Source organism: Amphiprion ocellaris, chromosome 1 (genome assembly GCF_022539595.1).
Source record: "Amphiprion ocellaris isolate individual 3 ecotype Okinawa chromosome 1, ASM2253959v1, whole genome shotgun sequence".
NCBI lineage: Eukaryota > Metazoa > Chordata > Actinopteri > Pomacentridae > Amphiprion > Amphiprion ocellaris.
The window spans coordinates 37,495,469-37,517,098 of NC_072766.1; the positions used below are offsets into that span (position 1 = coordinate 37,495,469).

A 21,630-nucleotide genomic window follows, 5' to 3' on the forward strand; every position below is an offset into this window, starting at 1 on the left:
AAATTATCTTGTGGACGCATTTGCTAGTTAGCTTAAATTCATAGTTACAATAGGCTAAGCCTCCCTGGTGATTGCTAATTAGATTTTTTCGATGTAAGGAATGTAAATGTTAATGATTATGTTACAATTAAAGAACAACATCAAATTTTGATATTTTTTTCATATACATAAGAGTTTGTATAGCTCAAAATGATTTCTGAGGTAAGATTACTCCTGACCAGGGTTAAAGAGACATGTTGGGATGTAGGGATGTTCCTTTTCAATAACTTTCAAGACTAATTGTATTCATATTTAATTTTTTTTAACAGGCTTAGAATAATATTTTACAGTGTGGTAGATTGGTAAAAGGGTTGACACCGGGGTCAGACTGTTGCGGTTCTAGTTGGAGTCTGCAGGAATGAATAGAAGTCAATGAGATGTCCTCTGAAGTGATGGAAACACCACCGCGTGTGTCTGTCTGTGTCTGTGTGTCTAGTGTGTGTGTGCGCGCCCGCGCGCGTGTCGCGTGTAGTGTGTGTCGGCGGATTCCCATCACAACCAAGATGGCGGCGGAGCGGACACCCGGCTCGGCACACTGACTGACAGAAGAAGCAGCAGCAGCCTCGCGCGGTCGGTTGGACAGCTAACGGGTCGGCTCCAGTTGAGGACAGAGAGAAAGAGAGAAAAAAAACACTAATTAACGGTAACAAACAGCGACGACACCCGACACCGGTCACCACAACGTGTCGGTAATGCAACAGCAGCGGTAGACGACGGACACCGGCCGAAGTTGTGTGTGTGTGAGGACCGATTTGACGTTCACAAGCGGGGGTAAGTGCGAAATGATGAACCGTTCACATCGACTGACGAGCCGGTGAGGGATTTACCGAACAGCTGCTAACTACGACAAGCTAGAAATCCCTCATGCTAGCTCCGTCACCTCACTCCTGTTTGTTTTTTATTTGTTTTCTGTTGTATTTGTTTAGATGACATTCCCACCATCACAGTGCTGGAACCTCTCGTTTTTCCCCCTCTCCTCCTCACGAAGCTCAGTAAAGATGTGCCACAGGTTGTTTGCGATCAAAGCTAATTCGTGAATATTTTAGTATTCCAGTCAGTCAAAGCTCATTAAAGCGCAGGTCAGCCGCTGATATGTCTGTTTTACCCCGCTGGCGAGCTAAAAATAACCCCAAACACTACCCTCTCCGTGTGCCTGGGGGGTATTTTAGGTTGTTCACTTGGTACTTTTTGTATGAGAAAACGCCTCCAATTTAACCTTGCTTTTAGGCAGAAAAGCACAGGAGGTGTAAGGAGAGTCTTTTCAGGTGCTGTGTGGAGGATTTGCAGCCCACACTGGAGGGTAGGTCAGTGGGTTTTCAAGGGGCTTTTAAAGCTCTGCCTGGTGGTGTGAAGCAAACAGAGAGTTCAGGCTGGTGAGTGCATGCTTATGGAGTATAGCTGCACAATACTGAAAAAATCTTAACATTGTGAAATTGAGTTTTTCCTCTGGTATGAACATAAAATGCCTGATTTTCCCCCAGCTGACTTGCATTGCTGCATTTGGAAGGAATTATTCAATCTAGAATGCTGAGAAGATTTTGAAGAGGGGTCTATCTGCATGGGAAGTAAAAAATCTGTTTATAAAAGCTGTTTGTAGGCTTTCTCATGCGTTGTAACACTGGCATAGTTTTGTTTTTATTTTTTGCTTTGGATAGCATTCAGATCTGGTTTTGCGCTCCTAATGCAGAGCTTTATAGTCCTGATCAACAAATGCAAGATGCTGCTATGAGAGCCTATTTTCAGTCAACATCATCTTTTCTGTAGCTGAAATATTTCCTTCAACTGACGTCTTTCTGCAACCAGATCTTTCTATTTACTGTTTCTGCTCCTCACTGATCTTGTTGTGGAGGCTACATGTCAACAAACTCGTTGTCTTGTAATTAAACAGTCAGAGTAACCAAGAAGGTATGACTTCTCCTTTAGATTAGTGATGAAAAATGAAAAAAATGTAGCATGAGACTATGGATGTCCACATGGTGACGTTGATGCTGAGGCAAGATGTGATGCAGTCGTAATTTTTAAAGCTCTGTCTGATGGTTTGAAGCAAAAAGAGAGTTCAGGGTGGTGAGTGCATGATTATGCAGCAGGGATGCACAATATGGAGAAAAACTAACATTGTGACATTTAGTTTTTTTGTATCATATGCTGCCATATGAGAAAATGCAGGCTCTTCCTCAAGCATGACTGTATTTGGAAAGAATTATTCAATCTAGACTGATTGAGGTGATATTGTAGGGAAGTATATCTGCATAGGAAATAAAAATTCTGTTTATAAAAGATGTTTGTAACCGTTCTCATGTGGTGTAACACTGGCATAGGGTTTTTTTTTCGTACTTTGGATAGCTCTGGCAAAGAGCTTTGTGGTGCTGATAACGAACACAGAACCTGTTTTTGGTCAATGTCATCTTTTCTGTAGCTGAAATATTTCCATCAACTGACCTCTTGGTGCAACCAGATCTTCCTATTTACTGTTTCTGCTCCTCACTGATTTTGCTGTGTGCATGTGGAGGCTGCAGGTCAACAAACTCCCTGTCTTGTAAATAAAGTCAGACGGAGTAAATTATGGTTTGTCTTTTAGAGTAGTCATGCAAAAGGAGAATGAGAGTTTTCTTTTTTGTTTCAAGCAGCAAAAAATCTTGTAGCATGAGGTAATTTGTCGGACTTTGCCTGACTTGAGGATGCGCAACGTCGATGCTGAAACGACATACTGTGCAGTCGTCGTTTTTAGTGCTCCGTCTGGTAATGTGAGGCAAAAAGAGAATTCAGCACTAGGAAAGGTTGTTGAGTGCATACTTGTGTAGCCTTGAATGTGTTACTACTATGCATAGGGGAAGATGTCAGATAGGACTGCACTTGATACTCCCCGTTCATGTTTAGAAAATGTGCATATTCTATAATATTTGCCCAAGGTGCCTGAATTTTGTGTTTTTCTTTACATTAATACAGACTTTTTCCATCATAAATTGATGCAGAGAAGGCAAAAATCTTCAGAATTGGGGCTGCAGCTAATGATTATTGTCATTATGAGTCATATGTTGAGTATTTTCTCAATTACTTGATGAGTTGTTTGGTCCCAAAATGCTGAAAAATGTGTATGTGTTATCCAGAAACCAAGGTTACATGCTCAAATGTCTTCTTTTGTCCACAGGCCAAACATATTCGGTTTACTGTCATTGAGAAACAAAAAAAACAGAACGTATTCACATCTAAGAAGCTGGAATCAGAGAATTTTGACTTATTCTAATAACTAAACTGATGAACTGATTTTCAAAATAGTTGCTAATTGACAACAAACTGGTTAATTGTTGCAGCTCCAATCAGAATGCAGGTAATTAGGGGTTTGATGCTCAGAATTCCCTGATGGAGGATGCCCAGACCCCTGCTTAATGCGTCTCCCTCAGTGTTAAACTAAAACTATGTCCACGCTAATGTGTCTGGTTGGGAATGTGCTCAGTGATATTGTGCAAATGCTGCAGGTATGCCAGTGCAACGTGTGGAAACTGAGCTGCAGGAACAACCCAGGACAAACCACCTGAAGTAATCCTGCTCCTGTCTGATGTCTGACAGGAGACATCTGACTTGAGCAGCGGTGACAGCTACCACGGGCATAGATTTCATTTGAACATCAAGGGAGTCCACATGAAGCAGGTGTCCTCCCTTAGGAAATTCTGAGCATTGAATACTTAAATTTCTGCATTCTGATGAATTACTATGCACCAATTTGTACTTTTTCTGCATCAGCATCAGATTATTGCAGAAATGTCTTTAGTTCTGTAAAAGAAAACACAAATCTCAGGCACCAGGCGATGATTGAAAGTATAATGGTAAGCATATGTATGTAATTATGTTTTCCTCGTTGGATTTAGTGGTTATATGAGTGGGACGTATCCCCTGCTTTCCTCCTAGAATCTACGCCTCTGCATCCATGGTTTATTTGCCCTAAACAAAGAAAAATACAAACTATGCCGCTAGCAGTGCATACAAACAGCACTTCTACTTTTTATCTTTCCTCAGCATGTTTACAAATTGTATTTATGAAACTTTGAACTCAAATTTGATATATGTCTGCCTTAAACACACCAAATTACATCTGTGTGTGTAATTTATATGCCATCCCATCATCTCTAACATTTGCCTTCCTCTCAGGTCCACGTTGAGCCTCATAAACATCTGCTGTTCTATTCAATGTGAGCTTACAGAATTTTTAGCTATGTCCCAGCATGCACTCCTGACCTCATTCAGTTGATCTTGTAGTTATTCTGCTGTTCCAGCTTCATGTTAAATTCTCCTTTTTCTCTCTTCCTAAACACCGTAAAGAAAACATAGTTCAGGCACCAGGTGACAATTTAAAATGTGATAGAATATTATACAGTAAGGAGTGGTTTTTTTTTGCCTTCAAATATGTATTCTCTCGTGGATCAACTGCAGAGTCATCTCACATATATGCATGATTTACTCGACTGTGCTTTCTTGCGGATTTTGTTTAGGACATGTAACACCTATTTACAACAATGATGAATGAATTCATTTTAATTAAATACTTATAAACCCCTGGACTCCAATAGATCATGTTCAAAACTTTTTGCTCATGTGAGGTGAGGTTGTTTTATCTGTGACGTGTACCCTGTGTCTCCCCCTTAAATCTATGACTGCTATCATGGTTTGACTTTGTGGAGATTTACTTCCCCCAAAAATTCCCCTTGCATCACTTGCTGGTGTCGCACGGGATAGACAAGTCTAGTCAAATCATACATGTGACAGAAATACCCTCAAGCCTGTCATTTGAAAACCTCAGCTCCACATACCAGAAAGGTAGTCTACTCTGTAAACCCATAAATCCTTTGCCTGCTCTGCTTTTTTTCCCCGGAATTTTCATTCAAGTGTGTAGCCTCTTCACTTTTCACGACATTGATTCTGTTGTTGTGCACATGATGGACAGAATGTTTATGTTCCGACTTATTGCCTCGTCTGTTCATGTTCAGAGGGGCAGGAGGGTGACCTTTAGGAATGCCAGAGAGGAAGAGGAAGTCATACTTAAAATGTCTGGCACAAAAAAAAAAAAGCCAAATGGCACAGACTGATTGCATGGGCTGCTTGACTGAGCTGTGCAGTCTCGTTCACGATTTACAGCAGTGAGTAAAAGATCAAAAGCTAGATGGTGTCTGCTTAGCAGATTGAAACCTTCAGGTAACCCTGGTTTCCCTTATCCTCACACCAGGGTTATAGCCTGCTGTCCATCTATAAGTAACACCATATGTTCCTCTTGTGGCAGTGATGCTTTTAGTACCCGAGGCATAGGGTTCATGTTTTTCCCATGTTGCATAATCCAGTAAACACAAAGTGGGAAAATGGTCTGATTTCACAGAGCTGTCGATTTCAGAATATAGCTCTAAATACCTTTAGCTTTTTCCAAGAATTTCTGTTGTTTATGTACTAGGAACTGTCTCTTATTACGGCACAATTATGCTCAAAATAATGATCAGGATTGTTTTGATTAATATTAGAGACACAACTGTTTTTCTGATTATTCATTGATTTTCGAGACAGAATAATTTATATCACACTTTCACATTTGAACAGAGCACTGCTGTATCTTTTCATGATGCACTTCATTTGTGCTATTCTCCAAATCTTTGCATCAGTTAAAGAATAGTCCTTATTCACAGTACATCTCCTAGACACAAAATATGAATCCTCTGATAACCAAAACATGACGGAGAGTTTGAAAGGCATATTGTGTTTTTATAAAATGCCAGAATGAAATCATTTGTCAGAGCCAGGAACAGAATCACATTAAACTGTTCATCACTCAATTTCCCATTTCAACACATTTTCTCACCAAGAGGCAGTTAAAGGGTATTCAATATAGGCTCTATATACCTACATAAATATACTATGAACTGTGCTTATCTTTGACCTGTTAAACTCTACTATCGCTTTTACTATATGACCACCACATTTTTAACTTTCCAGTAGTCCTTGAACTCATCATCTGTAACATGTTGTTCTGTAAGGAAAAAAAACTCTATTAAATTCTTATTATTATATCCTGTCAAATACATTGCCTCAGATAAACCATTTGCTCTAACCAGATTCTGCAAAAAAACAAAAAAATGTGTCTTTCTTGCCACAACTGAGAAGCCAAAAGTTATTCAGCTGCAGCCAACAGTAATGTGAAAAAAACTCAGTGACTGTTTATTTGAATTGCAGTCTGTGTTTACACAGAGCAGAGATGAGGCAAGAGAGATTGAGAAGAAAGTAAAATATACTTAGATACATACATTACGAAAGCAGCAGGTTGTGGGAAGATACATTCAGCATGGTGAAATATCCTTTTAGAGTTGATGTGAGGAGTTGTGCGAAGTTCTAAAAAAATCTAAGTAATAAGATATCTATAGTATGTTGAGCCAACATTTTCTTTCCAGTGTTTTTTTTCCATTTATGTGAAATAATCAAATCACTTTTTCTTTTAAAATGCTTCATGATTTATGGCATCTCTGCTTTGTTTTACTGCACAGAAGCCATGTATGAGTTCCCTGTACTTCAAGCAATGGTTGTGCTGTTTCTATAGCGGTGCAGGACTTAATATTGCCATGAAAAATGAGCCCACAGTGAGTAAACTATGACAGGAGTGAAAAATGCCACATATTGCTTGGAGTTCAGAAGGTTAACCAGTATTCTGTAGCTCATAACCACAGGAGCTGATATTGTTTTGAACATTTGAGTTGATGCTGGACAAGGACGGGGATTCAGTGAGTTAGTGATGTTATTCTTCTGAGCCTTCACATGTTCATTGTGCTGCAATTTTTGAAGTTTTTTCAGGTGGTTGAACAATTGTGTTGCTTTGTGCCACAAAGACAAGTCTCGTGCAGTCTTTTCATATGATTTGTTGATGTTTAACAACACTTGCCTTAAATAAGAAATCCTTCCAACCAGCTCAAAAACGTTCGTCATGTCTTATTATTGATGTAGTTTTGAGTTCTTTTGTTTGGACATAAAGTGAATAGATAGATGTTGATTACCTTGACAGTTTCAGTGAGAAGAAGAAGAAGGCGAGAGCTCTCGTCGAAACTGTCCAGGTAATCCACATCTATCTATTCACTTTATGTCTGAACAAAAGAGCTCAAAACTACTGCAACAGATAATGATGATCTGTTTCTAGGGACCAGCTCTTCACCATCTGCTCCAGACATTTGACTCTGCTCTCTGCTGTATATGATTCTTCTACTCCGGAGTATAACCTCAACATCCCAGAAATTTTTATCAGGCTGCCACTGCAGTGGTAATAATGCAGCGATGTGACGACTCCTCAAAAGTGAAGCCAAATATCTGAACTGCTCCCTAATGGCTTGCAGTTAGCTTAGGAAGCGCTTGATTTGATATGCAGCAGAGTTTTCTATTAGCATTTTAGGTGTCGGTATCGCAGTCGATCATGTTCATTAAATTGCATGAAACTAAAATCAGGATGGAGATTAATAACGGAGTGATTTTGCAGCTTTGGAGATACACACTGGGCAGTTTCACAGTGAAGTTGGTCTGGTATTCACAGACTGTAGAGGAGAAACTCATCTCCTCCCAGGAGCTGACCCACAGTAGAGATGTGACAACAATATAAAGTGTTTCCCATAGGTTGGCGTGTTTTGATCCGGAGGAGCGTGTTCAGGAGTTATAACGACAAAGTCAGACAAAGTTAGACAAAGTAACAATGCCCTAAATCTCCCTGTAATGTTATTCAGCGCTTTGGATTCAGCTGTGCAGTTGGAGGGAGTGATGGAGATGGTGACAGCATAGAAGAGCAGCAGAGCAGGAGATGTAACCGCTGAAAACAAATGACAGTCATGCTCTTTTGCATTCTGGTCTATTTCCTGCTTCTGTGAGTGTAGAAATTGTCCTCTCTGTCTCTCTGGTGATTTGTGAAGGAGTGTTGACTGATGCAACACAGTGGGTCTATAAAGAAGCTCTTGCTCTCTCATGCATAACACGGAAACGTTTTCTGTTATTAAACTTCACTGAGATGTGTAGGCGCAATGCAGCACCCTTTTAATGTAGCCGAAATACAAGAAAATGTGCCTCACCAGCAGCTTTCTTAGGCTGTGTATTTGCTCTAAGGATATCAATAATGAAGAAACAGGTGCTCTGTTGTGTTTAAAGTTTTTGTTGAGATATATTCCCATATGTTCCAACCCACTGTAGGGTTTTTGTGCCTTAGAATGGCCCTTTTGATAGCAAAATCATGATTGGTCCGGGTGCACTAAAGGCTATGAGTCTGTTACTTTTTTCACTGAAATCCATGCATTTTCCCTGGTATTTCTGAACATTTAATGAACAAAAATGTTGATTATGCTTGAGTAAATTAAACCTCAATTAGCAAAACTGGTTTAAAAATGCAATAGTAAATTTTGTTCTCAGTAATTATCATTGTAGTGCTGTCTAAATCCTCTTTGGCACCAAAAATTCAACAATATAGGAAAAGTGCACTAAGAGTTTGACTAATTTTGTTATAAATTTGTAATGACAATAACAAACTTCTATTCTATTCTATTCTATTCTATTTCTGCTCTACCACTAAAATAGAGCTACAACAATTTTAGCTTAAATTTGAATATTTTCTGGTTGTGTTCCTCCTTTAAGACTGTAAACTGAATCTCTTTGCTTTGTGGACAAAAAAAAAAAAAAAAGATTTAAAGTCCGCATCTTGCGCTCTGGGAAACACTGACTGACATTTTTCACCGTTTTCTGACATTTTATAGACAAAAGCAGCTGTTTGATTTATCAAGAAAATATTCAACAGATTGGAGCCCTATACTAAAATCCCATATTTCTTTGGTTCAGTAAAGATAATTAAACTATATGCATTGTTGTTCTGTGCTTAATAGAAGTTAGGATAGTTTTTGTCTTCTCTTAAAAACACATAATTCTGAAATGATTCTTTAATATGTCAAAGACTAACTGGTGTACGGGAAACATTGCTTAAATGAAACAACAAGTTAATAACCAAAATTAATTATCTTATCAGTTAAAAATACAAACAATTAAGAATTTGGTCAGAGCCAAGTTGTGAGTTTTGGGATACCTAATGCTGCAGACACATTTCTGATGGTCTAGATTGTTCCACAAACTTAATATTTTTAAGACAGAACTTTTTGGAAGCAGAGAAGATATGCATGATGTGAATTCTTTGATAAAAACAGGACATTGTGTCAGCCTAAATGTCACAGCACAGAATGGTCTTGGTTTTTATATTGTGTAACCAAATGGAGACGCCATAGCGAAGAGAAAAGCTGCTATAGATGTGCACGCAGAGCAACTGAGAATAGGATTACATGTTCCCCGGGAATACCCTCCACAAACACTAATTAGCTGTAAGCTCAGAGTGTTTTCTGCAGGGAAAAAGGCAGGATGCGTCCTCAGTTGGTGGGTGGCATCTGGTGGTAGACAAAATGAATTTGGGCACCGGTTTCATCATCAAAAGTGAGATTCGTAGCACCTAGCAAAGTCATCTGTCAGACAAAAACACATCTCACTTAGTCCAGCTGTTAGTGAGTTTTCTCAGAGGAAAGTGATGCAGCAATATGTGCAAACTTAAGAAATGGAGTTTGGTACAATCAGATCTAGTGGAGGAATTTCAAGAACTGACTGGAGTAAACAGGTGCTTGGACTGAAAGGATCGATGGAAAGTGGCAAGAATAGCTGCGATTATTGTTACAGTTTCACACAAAAGTAGTTTGTACTTCAGCATGGAATTGCTAGAATATGTATGCTGATTTGCTACAACATTAGAACCACCTGCCTTATATTGTGCTGGCTGCTAAAACAGTTCTGACTCCACAGACCTCTGAAGGTGTGCTGTGATTTCAGGCACCAAGATGTCAGCAGCAGATCCTTTAAGTCCTGGAAGCTTCAAGGTGGGGCCTCCACGGATCAGTCTTGTTTTTCCAGCTCATCCCACTGGTATTGATTAGATTGCGATCTGGGAAATTTGGAGGTCAAGTAAACACCTTGAATGCTTTGTCTTATTTGTCAAGTCATTCCTAAACAGTGCTTGGAAATGTGTATTATCCTGCTTAAAGAGGCCATTAGGGAATACTGTTTTTTGATAGGCTATGTGTGGTCTTCACCAGTGTTCAAGTAATGCAACATCCACATGAGTGTTGGACCCAAGGTTTCCCAGCAGAAAATTGCCCAGAGAGTCACACTTGCCTTCTTTCCATAGTTCTTCCTGCTGCCGTCTTTTATTCGCATGATGACTAAAATAATATGGTTCATCAGACCAGGATACCTTTTGCTGTTGCTTCATATTCACGTCTAATGCTCATGTTCCTTTTGTAGGTGCTTTTAGTAACAATTTGCAGCCTCATAGCCAGCAAGCCGTGATGGACTGAGTGTTTTGACGCCTTTCTATCATAGCCAGCTTTAAGGTTTTCAGGAGTTTGGTTCTATAGTAACTCTTCTGTGAAATGTACAAACATCAGTAAGTTTTTTTGGCACTCATGACCACTTTTGACCATGTTTAGTAGGTGCTAACTGCTGCACACCAGGAACAGCACATAGCACATGCCGTTTTGGTGATTCTCTGACCAGTCATCTTGCCATCCCAGTTTGTCAAAGTCTTGGAGATTCTTTTCCATTTCCTTACTTCCAACACATCATCTTCAAGAACTGAATGTTCAGCTAATGGCTCATATATCCCACGACTTGCCAGGTGGCACTGCAACAACAATATGAATGTTATTCACTTGTCTTGTCAGGAGATTTAATGTCGTGCCTGATAGTGTATGATTGCTCATATTTAATTAGTTGGAGCTAAAAGGGTCTTTGGGAGTCCATAGGTCTTCTATCTGGCCAAAGAATACTTACATACCTAATTGGACCTTTCAACTGCATGGACCAATAAATTCTGGCTAACAGGAAAAACAACTGATAGGTCATGACTTAATGTAATTTCAAAATAAATTAAAATGACCGCTACACTAAGGAATTGTCCTTTTTTGAAAGTGTAGCTTTAAATACATTTTGATCCTACGTCTACAAGCCAATCAGTTTTAGGTCACTAAAAATTGAGCTTTTGGAAACCTCATTTAAGGGTAAAGACATTCAGAAACTGCATTTGAAATGTTGACTCGTGGAGAGAGAAAATGGAGATTTTGCTTTGTGATGTCTTGTCAGTGTGCAGTGTTATCTCTTTTGTTTGCATGAGGTGGACATGCCAAACTTCTTAATAGCAATTTTAAAAAAATATTTTTACACACAAATTACAGTTGTACTTCCTCTTTGTTGAGGATCACAGGTATCAGAATTCATCCCCATATTCGATTGCCTCTTTCCTCACTTCACCTTTGCTGTAGCCTACCAGGACCAGTCAGGCTTCTGATTGGCCAGTATGACTGTAGGATTAAGGATATATCGCTGTTGTTTTGGCATCCGCTTGACATCTCTTCAATTGTGTTTTCATTTTTTAGGAGAATGGACTAGAAAAATCTGCGTGCACAAGGCCTTGGCCTGAAAAATAAATCTTTTGGGCAAACTTCCCCAGTCAGGATGTAAAAAGACAACTGTGAATCAATGGGTAAAGCCAGCCAATTAAAATATCCCAACAAACCCCACATGTGCTGCAGTTTTTGAGTTATATGTATGTACATTTGCAGACACTGAAGCAGACAGATGCTGTTTTCTCAACCAAATTTACATTTAAGTCTGATTTTCTGCTCTGCTCCACTTAGAGGAAAGTTTCAGTTCAATAGATTTAACTAAAACGTTGTTGGACGTTGGCCTGCAACAGTCAAAGCGCCACTGGTGGAAGCTGTAATTGTTTGATTCTCACATTATTCTGCTGCTGCTTTGGGACCTGCTGGGTTCACAGGGGTAAAGGATTACTCCCCACTGTCTTCACTTTCTGCTAGTCATTCACATAGGAACCGGCGCTTATCAGAAGAGACTGAAGGCATCATTAAATCACAACTGCCAGAGAGTTAACAAGCAGCAAATAAAAAGAGTGTACACTGACAAACAAATTTGTGTTCATAGAATTTTATTTTGTTTGACTTGAAGGCAAAGCTGCAGCCCTGAGAACAGTTTTCTGCCAACCAGGGAATTAAAAGATCAGGCTGGGAGACGAGGCAGGTCGGTGAGATCAGGTTTCCTGGAGACATGATGTTTAATTCCCACAGGCCTCTGCATTAGCACTTCACTGTGCTAATACTGTACAAACAACCTTGAGGGTAACACCTCATATAGGACTGAACACTGGGAAATTTTGATTCCAGTGTTTACTTTGATATCTGTAAGCTGTAATATGACCTTCAAAATGTATTTAAGGTGGTATTTTATTAACCCCGTAGCTGTTAAATTGTAGCTCACTGGTGTTAGATTAAATGTTTCTGAGGTGGAGTTCAAAATCTGTGTGCAGGAAGCTCCACAAATGTAATATCTTTATGTAATATCTAAGGCTCTGTTGCTGAAGTCAGACTGCAGAGAAAGGTTCAGCAAGTGGAACATCAAGTGCTCCAAAAAGATGTGATGCCAGAACAAAATGTCAAAGAGAAATGCTTCAGCTGCTCAGACCACTGGAGCCAAATTCTGGACCAAATTCATTGATTAGAGGCTGACAGATAAATCGGCTCGGCTAAGATTTTAGTTCACTGCATATTTATTGGTAAAAGCACAGTACCTTTAGTGAAATCCACTGCTGCAGTAGCTTGTGCAGTCACTTGCAGTATTCTAAGGATTATGGGAAATCGTGTAGTAATGGCCTCAACTATACAGTCCCTACTGTCTACTATTGAAATTTTTTCCATTTTGCTTTAATGCAACTGTCAATGTGAGTTTGAATAAAATTTTCTTACTTCTGGAAAAGAATATGCTCCAGACTTTGGCTCTGTTAAATTTAACCTTTACTTGGTATGCAGATGAGAAATACACTTGTGTGTAAATGCACAGTGCGTTGGTATGATTTGAATATTACCGTTATTACAGCGATATTTCTTTGGCAAATATCTTTGCCCTGTCTAATCCTGGAATTGACTTTTTTTTTTGGACAATTTGGACAGTTACATTAAAGATATGCAACTGAAAGTAAAAATAACATCCACATGAGTTGCATGAGTATTGTTTGTTTAATATTAGTTCCCTTTTTCATTACTGTCAGCCGCAGCCATCGTGTTTGAATGTCATAAATCTGTTTCCTCCAGCATCAGTAACATGTGATACCATTAGTCACAGACATATACAGAATTTAAGATGCTTCTTATTCAATGAACTACAACAGGGCAACTGCTCCTAAACAAGAGAGATTTTTGCGTCAGGTGAAACTGCAAGTGATGATGAAGCTACAATGTGTGATTCCACCGATGTTGCAGGTCTTAGAGTAAGAATTTAGATTAAACCAGCAAATAATTTACTTGAGCATTCTTCTGTCTTCACCATTTAACATTTTGCCATTGCTCATGTCTTGAAATATTGCTTTTTGTTTTGTTGTGTTTTTGTCGTGAAACAGAGGTTGTCAAGGAGTATTTTTATCGTAGTTTTCATTGATGAATCGGATGTCTGTCTTTGAGCTGTTTAGATAAGTCTGCAGTGTTTCCTTCTTCCATTTGAAATACATCCGTACACCCTCCTTGGAATGTTTTTCATCCACAAATCACATCTGATCTGTTGCTGCATCTGCGCTTTTCTCTGCGTTTCAACATGTTATTGTTAGTGCCCAGTACCATAGAAAAAGAAATGGCCTCACATTTTCAGAGTTTTGGTGTTGACTGACTTAGGGATGCACAAATATATTGACATTTTCATTGGTATCGGCTGATAAAGTCAAACTGAGCATTAACAGATATAACTAAAAGTTCTCAGTTTTGTTTGAATATGTTACATAAAAATAAATATGGCATGTTTTACTTTTAAGTTGAAGTACATTTCCTTTTTGCCCAGTGAATGTGTACATTTGAAGAGGCATTGTATTTTATGTCTGCCAGTGGATAATAGCAGTAGGCATAATACGATAATTCCACTGAAGGAGAAACCTGATGCACCCTGAAATAAGGTGGAAAAAATATTTGCATATATCAATATTGGAAATTGGTGATAATGGGTCGGAAAAAATAGTGCACCCCTAAACTGGTTGTCAGTTCCTGTCCACACTTCAACATATTCATGGCTTATTATTGTATTTGTCTTTTTTTAAAATGAGGTATAATCAGATATTGAGGTTAATAGTATTGGCTGCCAGCAGGTAAAGTCTGTCACTGCTGTGACTCACGCTGCTGCTTCACCATCCATCATAGTTTGTGCTTAATTATCCACAACAGTCTCATCAGTCTCATCCCAGAGAGAAAGGTGGCCTTAAACTTGAGCTGCATCTCAAAACACCTTTTGAAATTTAGGTCAAGACTTTGTGCAAAGTTTCTGCAGGTACTTTATATGCTCAACAGTGCTTTTATATTGAATCACCTTACAGTTCCATTAGCATATTCCTGCTTGATATAGGTTAGTCCCAGCAGGGCCCAAATTGCTAACCTTGACAGAGCTATTTCCATTTTCTACCCGCTGATCTTTCTTTCTGCATTATGACCTGTTACTTTATCCATGTAAAGCCAAGCAGCGAGCGTTTGTGGATAAAACCGCAGTGCTTGGCATTGAGCATCCTCCTCTTGCTTTGACAAGTGCTTAACGTCAAAAATTTAATTCTGGTGTCAAGGAGAATTATTCTGGAGGACAGAAACACCGTAGCTGCAGCTAAACCTTTGTTGTCTTCATTGACTAAAGCAGCATTTTCTCTCAGACTATAACTTTGATGCCTGTTTGAAGGCATTTGTGTTGTGCATTTCACAAAGCTGGGACCGTTTTTGTGTTGTGTTGTGTTTTTGATAACAGGCAGAGAAACTCCCATCTCTGTGGTTATTCAGGAGGTGACAGTACTGTTGACTGTAAGCCTCTAAAGAGAAAATAAAAAGAAAAAAATGAAAGTTTCTGTGCTGTCAGATACTGCTTTCCCAAAGCCATTTTCTTGACTTAATATAGCTTTAAATGTAGTTGGTGTTAACACCCTTCAATGTTCAGGGTTGGTAATAGTTAGTAGTCTTTAAACCTTCAACCTTCATCTTACAGTTTCAGCTCTCCCGTAACATTTAAGTAATATAATGCTAAAGCCTGTCTAAAATTATTCTAGCTGCTGTACACGAAACTAGAAATTTATCTGGAAATGATTTGAATGTAAACTGAGTTCTCCAACCTTCTACAAGCAGAAAGAAAATTGACCTGCCAAGCAAAGACTCCTTTATCCAAATTGCTTAAAATTTCTTTCATTCCAACATTTGGATCTGAACTCAGAATGTTCTGTTTGACCAGAGTTGCCAAGGGTGTTCTAAGTAACTGCAATAAAACAATAGTACATCTTCCACAGTCACAGTAATCTTTCTTTTAGCTACTGTTCTTGAAAGGTTCTTGGGCTGATTGGAACATGTGTTAGATATTCACCCTGCAGCTGTCACAAATAATAGAAGAAAATTACATTTCTGCACAGATTTCCTGTGGCAGCTCCTGTCACCTCTCACGACCTTGTTACTAATCTTTGAGACTTTATTTCACAGCTGTTGTTTGTTCTGGTTTAAATGTCAAAATATTTTGCTTCCTATGCATTGTCAGGGTGTCTGCAGGCCTTGAGAAGTCTTACAAGAGTTTAATTTTATCTCCTGAAATGTAGGCCTTAGAGGGTATTGGAAGCCTTAAGTTTAATTTACAAACATCATAAATGTTGCTAAATGATTGTCTCGCTTGTAATATTATGACATGGTTGTAGAGCAACATTTTACCTCTAAGATGAATGCTGGATTACAGGAGGTTGATTCCCTTTTGATGAGTTTCACTCAACATCTTATTCTTCTGATGTATTTTATGACTTGTTTTATGATGCTCCTCTATTTTAATGCTTGCTGATTTTATATGTAAAGTTTCTTTGAGTGTTTGGAAAAGCTCTATACAAATAAAATGTATTATTATTATTAACATTGTCCAATTTCTACCAAGCATTTTTACTGCTGCTAGCTACAGTAGCTACGAAGCTCATTGTCTCAAAAAGAGCAAATGTTGCATTTTTGTGAACACTTAAACCTTCATTGCAAAACCTTTATCTTTCTGGCAGTGAGAATACTTATACACACCGTTAATGCATACATATGATAGATGCCTCGCCACTGATCGCCTCTTCTGTGAGCTTCTGCTGTAATCTGGTGCATCAGAAGCTTTTCTTGGAGGCTTCCTGGGTTTTTTCTTAACCATACTCCTTGTTGCTGTCGCCTACTTTGTCTTGGTTGCCCTCCTCTTCAGCTCTAGTGTACCAATCATTGCTAGTTGATGTAAAAGAGAGATGTTCTTGGTGCTCATAGGCTTAATCAGCATCACGTGAGTTCATATGCTAAGGGCTAGAATGTAATAGATATGTGGTTATAACTCTAGCTTTGGATGGATTTAAATCAAGTAGCCATTTGTATATGGCTGTATCAGCTGGTTATCTTTGTTTTCCATGTCTAGGTTGCATTCATTTACCTGGCAATATAGTTTAGAATTATTGCTATGTGCTGCTGGAAAGAACCAAAAAATATTTGCTTATCCTTTGGCTGGCTGCACTGTGAAACAGGTAATGGCATTGGTTACATTAAAAAGGTCTAAAAACTGTTTATGGTTATAATCTGCTTGTAACCCGATTGCTTACTTACATATCTACTCTTCATAAGCAGGCTGCATACCTGCTGTGTGATCAATCTGGATTTGAATAGGCAACAACCTGCCCTGACATGTAATATTTCTTGGTACAATTATTGCTGGTAAACTGATGCATATCATTTTTTTGCGGTGAGCTATAAATGTGTTGTTGGCTTGCAAAAAGGCTCTAAAATGGTCCATCGACCTCCAGTGTTTTAGCAAGTCAAATCTAATTTGTGTCTGCTTTTTGTCCATTTATCCATCCATCTGTCTCGTATATAACCTTGTAGACAGAGTTGACTACATTTTGACAAAACGTGAGAGTAAATGTTCATTTAATAACTGATTTTCCACATTTTTTTGCTTCACTGACTTTTTGGCACCTCTTGACTCAAAGCAAAATCCAGCAGGTGCAGGTCAAAACAAGGTGAATAACTGACTATAAAGTAAATGATGGCTTGTTATAAGATAATTTTATTAGTCCCTGCAGGAAAATTAGTTTCAGAGTGTGAGAAAATGCTGTGGCTTAAAAATGCTAACACACAAATAACCAAACTGACAGCGACAAATAGGCACACACCTAATTAACAGTACAATGCCTTTTGACAAAGGTTAATGCATTCCAACTATCTCCTATACATAATGTCTCTTGAATACACACACACACTCATTTACTGTAATAGCAATTTAAGTGCATGTTTAGTGGTAGCTGCTGCATAATTACAATCATGGTGATGCCAAAATAAACACAGGTTTCTGCCAAAGCAACTGGTAGTGCATGTTGTGAGGTAGGAACAGTAAAAGAGTTTGACTTCTTCATTCTTTTCATTCCTTTTTGAAGCCTCCTTTTAATGTCTGTATTTGTAATTCTTTTGATGATCGTTTGAGGAGATGGCAATGTCAGGATCAGCATTTAACTCAAAAATGTTTCCAGAAGTGTGCAACAGCTCGAGTTGACTTTCTCACAGCGTTTAGTTGAGTAGGTTAAATAACACATAAAGTGTAGAGATTACAATTTTTACATTTTCTCACAGCGGTTATCTTTCCTCTGAGATGTTACGTGACCTGATGGCATTGAAAAGCAAGGAGAGTCAAAACGCCCACCCCTGCGGGTTAACTAGAAGCAGATGCTGGACTTCCTACTGGCTTGTGTTTATGTTCTTGAGCACATTCCTTTTCACCTCCTCCACGTGTCTGCCCTGCTGTGGCCGTCTCTGTGCTGGATGTCTACACAGCTGAGCCCGAGAGCAGCGCCTGGCCCGTCGGAGCCCAGAACGAGAGTCCCTTTGGCAGGTTTCATTGGCCCCGGTTTCTGTGAAGTTGAGACAGCTGGAAATCGTTCCTCTGTCACGTTGGCTTAAACAAAACCCCCGTGGAAGTGACTGAAGGTCTGTTGGGTCTGGACATCTTATCGAACTCCTCCCTGAGCTCCTACCGTGATTATAAGTCAGCGAGTTTGGGCTGGGAAGCTTTGTCTACGGCTCTGGCACCAGGCCCTTCATGTGGCCAAGTTTAAAGTTTCGGGGCCTGTGGTGATTTTACTTTGGCTCCCACCGCTCTCTACCCTGTATGATTAGTGTAAAGAATGAGAAGAAAGACTGCACCAAAACCAGATAATCTGTGCATTCAGCTGAGTCACGACATAGAGTACTTTTAACTCTCTGAACTCCATTCAGTTTCGGGCTGTTTTTTGCTCCGATCACATTTTTGCTTATTGTGGGCTCATGTATCTGCAAAATCAAGTTCTGCAACTCTAAAGAAACAGCCTGACTGTGGCTAGAAGTAGTGAAAGCTCAACCATGTCTTATTTGAAAGTATAACAAAGTTACAATGCCGTAAATCATAAAACAAGAAAAGTTGAATTTTGGTTGATTACTTATTTCGCCAAAATATTAGGAATCAACATGTACAACATTTTCCCAAGTGCCCACAGGTGTTAGCAACACTAGAGGAGCCAATAGTGACTCTACACACTCTAAATATTTTACTGCTTACATTTTTAATTTGTTTTCGCATTCATGTCCTATCTGCTCTGTAAATACAGCCTGCAGTTCAGCCCAGTTTGACTAAAAGGCCTGAGATTTTTGTCACATATTTGTTGGTGGCAGCTCAGTTTTTTTGTTTTTACAGAATCTAGTTACTGCAAATGATTTATTTTGGGATTTTTTAATGTTACATGTAGAATAAAGGCTTTGATAAATCGCAGTATAATAATTACAAGCTTATATGTGGTTATTTTCCCTGAGTGAACAGCACGTCACTGTTAAGAACTAAAAGGACAGTTGGAAAGCTGAAACAAGTTTCTGGTTCTTATAAATTGTGTAATTTCATCGATATAGTTTTGCAGAAAACATGCCTCTCAAACCCACGGATGGATTTGGGGGTTCAAAAGTTTAAGGCAAGTTAACCACGTCATTGAAGGTGTTCTGCAGTCAAAAGCTGATTTTGGTTTTAGAAAGACAAATAGTCTGCAAAGTCTTGGGGAAAGCCACATCTCAAGGCATCAAACCTACGTCATAAATAATTCAAAAATGCATAAATACATTCTGTAGTGCTTTAGGACCACTGTGAAGGGCTCCAGTGACCTTTTAAAGAGGCCTGTGGTCTGAGCACATCCTTTCCTAAACGTTAATAGTCATTCATGCCAGGAGGATTCACTTGGACTTGACTCTTTGGGCGTTTACCTCAAGACTGAGTCACGCTTTCCCTTCCAGGTCAGTCTGCCAGGGGAGAAGTAGGGCAGCCAGCAAATTAAGATATTTGGATTAGACCACTTAAGCTGTGTTGCAGATTTTCATTCTTACGTGTCAGGCACAGTGTGAGTCACAGCTCTGCATCTTTTGGATGCAGCTCCTGGGAGGGAATCCAGCAATGATCTGTGCATGAAAAATCCCTGGGCTTACACAGTAGATGGGTGTTTCATTTACTTGTGCCTTCTCAGCACTTTGATGCATCTATGCTCTCTCTGACTGCATAGAAACCCTGTAAAGAAACTGCTCCTGCAGAGACTGAACATTTCGTATTTAGTTGAAGTTAATTGTACAATGTTGTTGTGTTTTCTGGGTTTTGTGATCACATCAGTGCAGCATAGTATTACTGAGTGTCTCTCAGTGGATCTGCATAGGTTGTGCAGCCCGTAAATCATCGCAATCATCTTCACAAAAAGATTCACCGATGCTTTAGTGTGAGTAGGAGCTGTGAGATAAACATTTTTCATTCTGTCAACTGCGTCTCCTTTCTCCTCAGTTCTGTTGATTTCTTCTATTCTTGAAATATAGGGCATCCAGAGGGAGTAGGGTGAAGACAGTAGAGGCTGTTTGATTTCAGTGGGTGTTCAGGACTGTCCCACATATGCAGTGCATATAGATGTAATCCTTATGCAACGTGTGCCGCGATACTGCTGCTTCGACTCTCGTAGTATTTTTAGCAGACTGACAGCATGGCAGGGATGAGTGGTGTTCTTTGGCCTGTCATGTGGCTCCGTCGGCAGAGGTGACACTACTGAGCTTTCTGCCACTTCGCATCAACAGGACTGAAATGAATTAGGTCAACATCTTTCTTTTGTTACACTTTTGTATTAAGTGTTGAGTTAGCTGCACTTTCCGCGTGCTCCATGAAATAATACCCAAGCCTGTTTTATGTCAGTTGAGTCTCATGCAAAATCCCACCGGGTTAGTAAAGCTGCAGTCATTTGCAAGAAACGAGATATGTGCTGCACTGGCTCACGCCCCGGTGCTGTTCCACCCTTCCCTTCACGATTCAATGCATATGTTATTTTATAGTTTCTACATATTCTGCATTGGCTTTGTTTTTAAAAAATTATTAACAATGGAACTTAAATCGATGTTTTGTTTGGTTGTTCTGCAGTTAACAAAACCATGTGTGTTGAGAATGTTAGTTTGTGCTTGTTGTTCTGGCTGTGAAATACAAGAACTTCACACCAGAACCTTGCGTGAGCACACATGCACTCATATACACAACTCCATGGATTTCTCACCTCGTCTTCAGGGTGCCTGTCAGCCTTTCCAGTCACACGCAGTGAGTGTTGTGGGCACATGTGAAGGTGCAATAGGAATGTTTGTATTCATGACGTTTCCTATGTGACTAATGCTGTGTTTTCTTCTTGTGTCTCAGCTCTTCTACAAAAGCAGGAATCTGAATCAGAGTTTTTACAAAACAATATGTGTTTTGAATTGGTATGGTGATGATTCAAACCAGCTGAGTTTTCACGTGCACCAGCGCAGCAATGGACTTGTTTTCATTTTAAAATGAGAAATAACTCTCTTTTGTATTTTGCCTTGTGCTCAATTCCCAAGTAAACATTTTTGTAAGAGAACTAAGCACGTGTCCCACATCCTGCCCTCTGAGAGTTACACCAGTGTGTTGTAATGTGAGCGTCCCAGGAACATTTATGAGGCTGTTCAGTGTGTTGGGCAGGAAGTTGAACGCAGACTGTGGTGTTGGACTCAGGATGCTGTGCAGATGTTATGGACCTTAAAGTCACTCAGTTTAACTCTCTGAACCCCCAAACCTGCTGGTGGGTTTGAAAAAAAAAAAAAACACGTTGTGTTTTAAAAAATGTGAGAATAACACTATTTATCAGAGCAAGAAATTGTAAAAACACAGGGGACTGTTGGATTTTTAACTTTATGACTGTCCTTGAACTAATTATGTGTGATATGCAGTTCCCATGGCAAAAATTAACTAAGTCCAAGATTAAAATCATGACAATTCATCAAAATTACTTTATTCTGCCTGCATGTTTCATTTAGAAATTTGCCAAAAAAAGAATGCAATTGCACTAACTAGATTAATCAAAAAAAAATTCTCCATTTCTTGGCACCACTGAGACGCTACGATTGACTCAGCTATAACAACAGTCACATGACAAAAAGTCTG

At 39.2% G+C, this 21,630-nt stretch overlaps 1 protein-coding gene across 10 annotated transcripts in view; it reads left to right on the forward strand.

Annotated features, from left to right (window-relative positions):
- The first annotated feature begins 525 nt into the window (after positions 1–525).
- Positions 526–21,630, forward strand: part of LOC111575108 (C-myc promoter-binding protein-like) — a 110,864-nt gene continuing 89,759 nt past the window's right edge. For all 10 annotated transcript variants that reach the window (XM_035952714.2, XM_035952715.2, XM_035952717.2 and 7 more), the window contains exon 1: positions 526–810. The gene's annotated coding sequence lies outside the window, so the exon portion shown is untranslated. The remainder of the gene's footprint in view (positions 811–21,630) is intronic.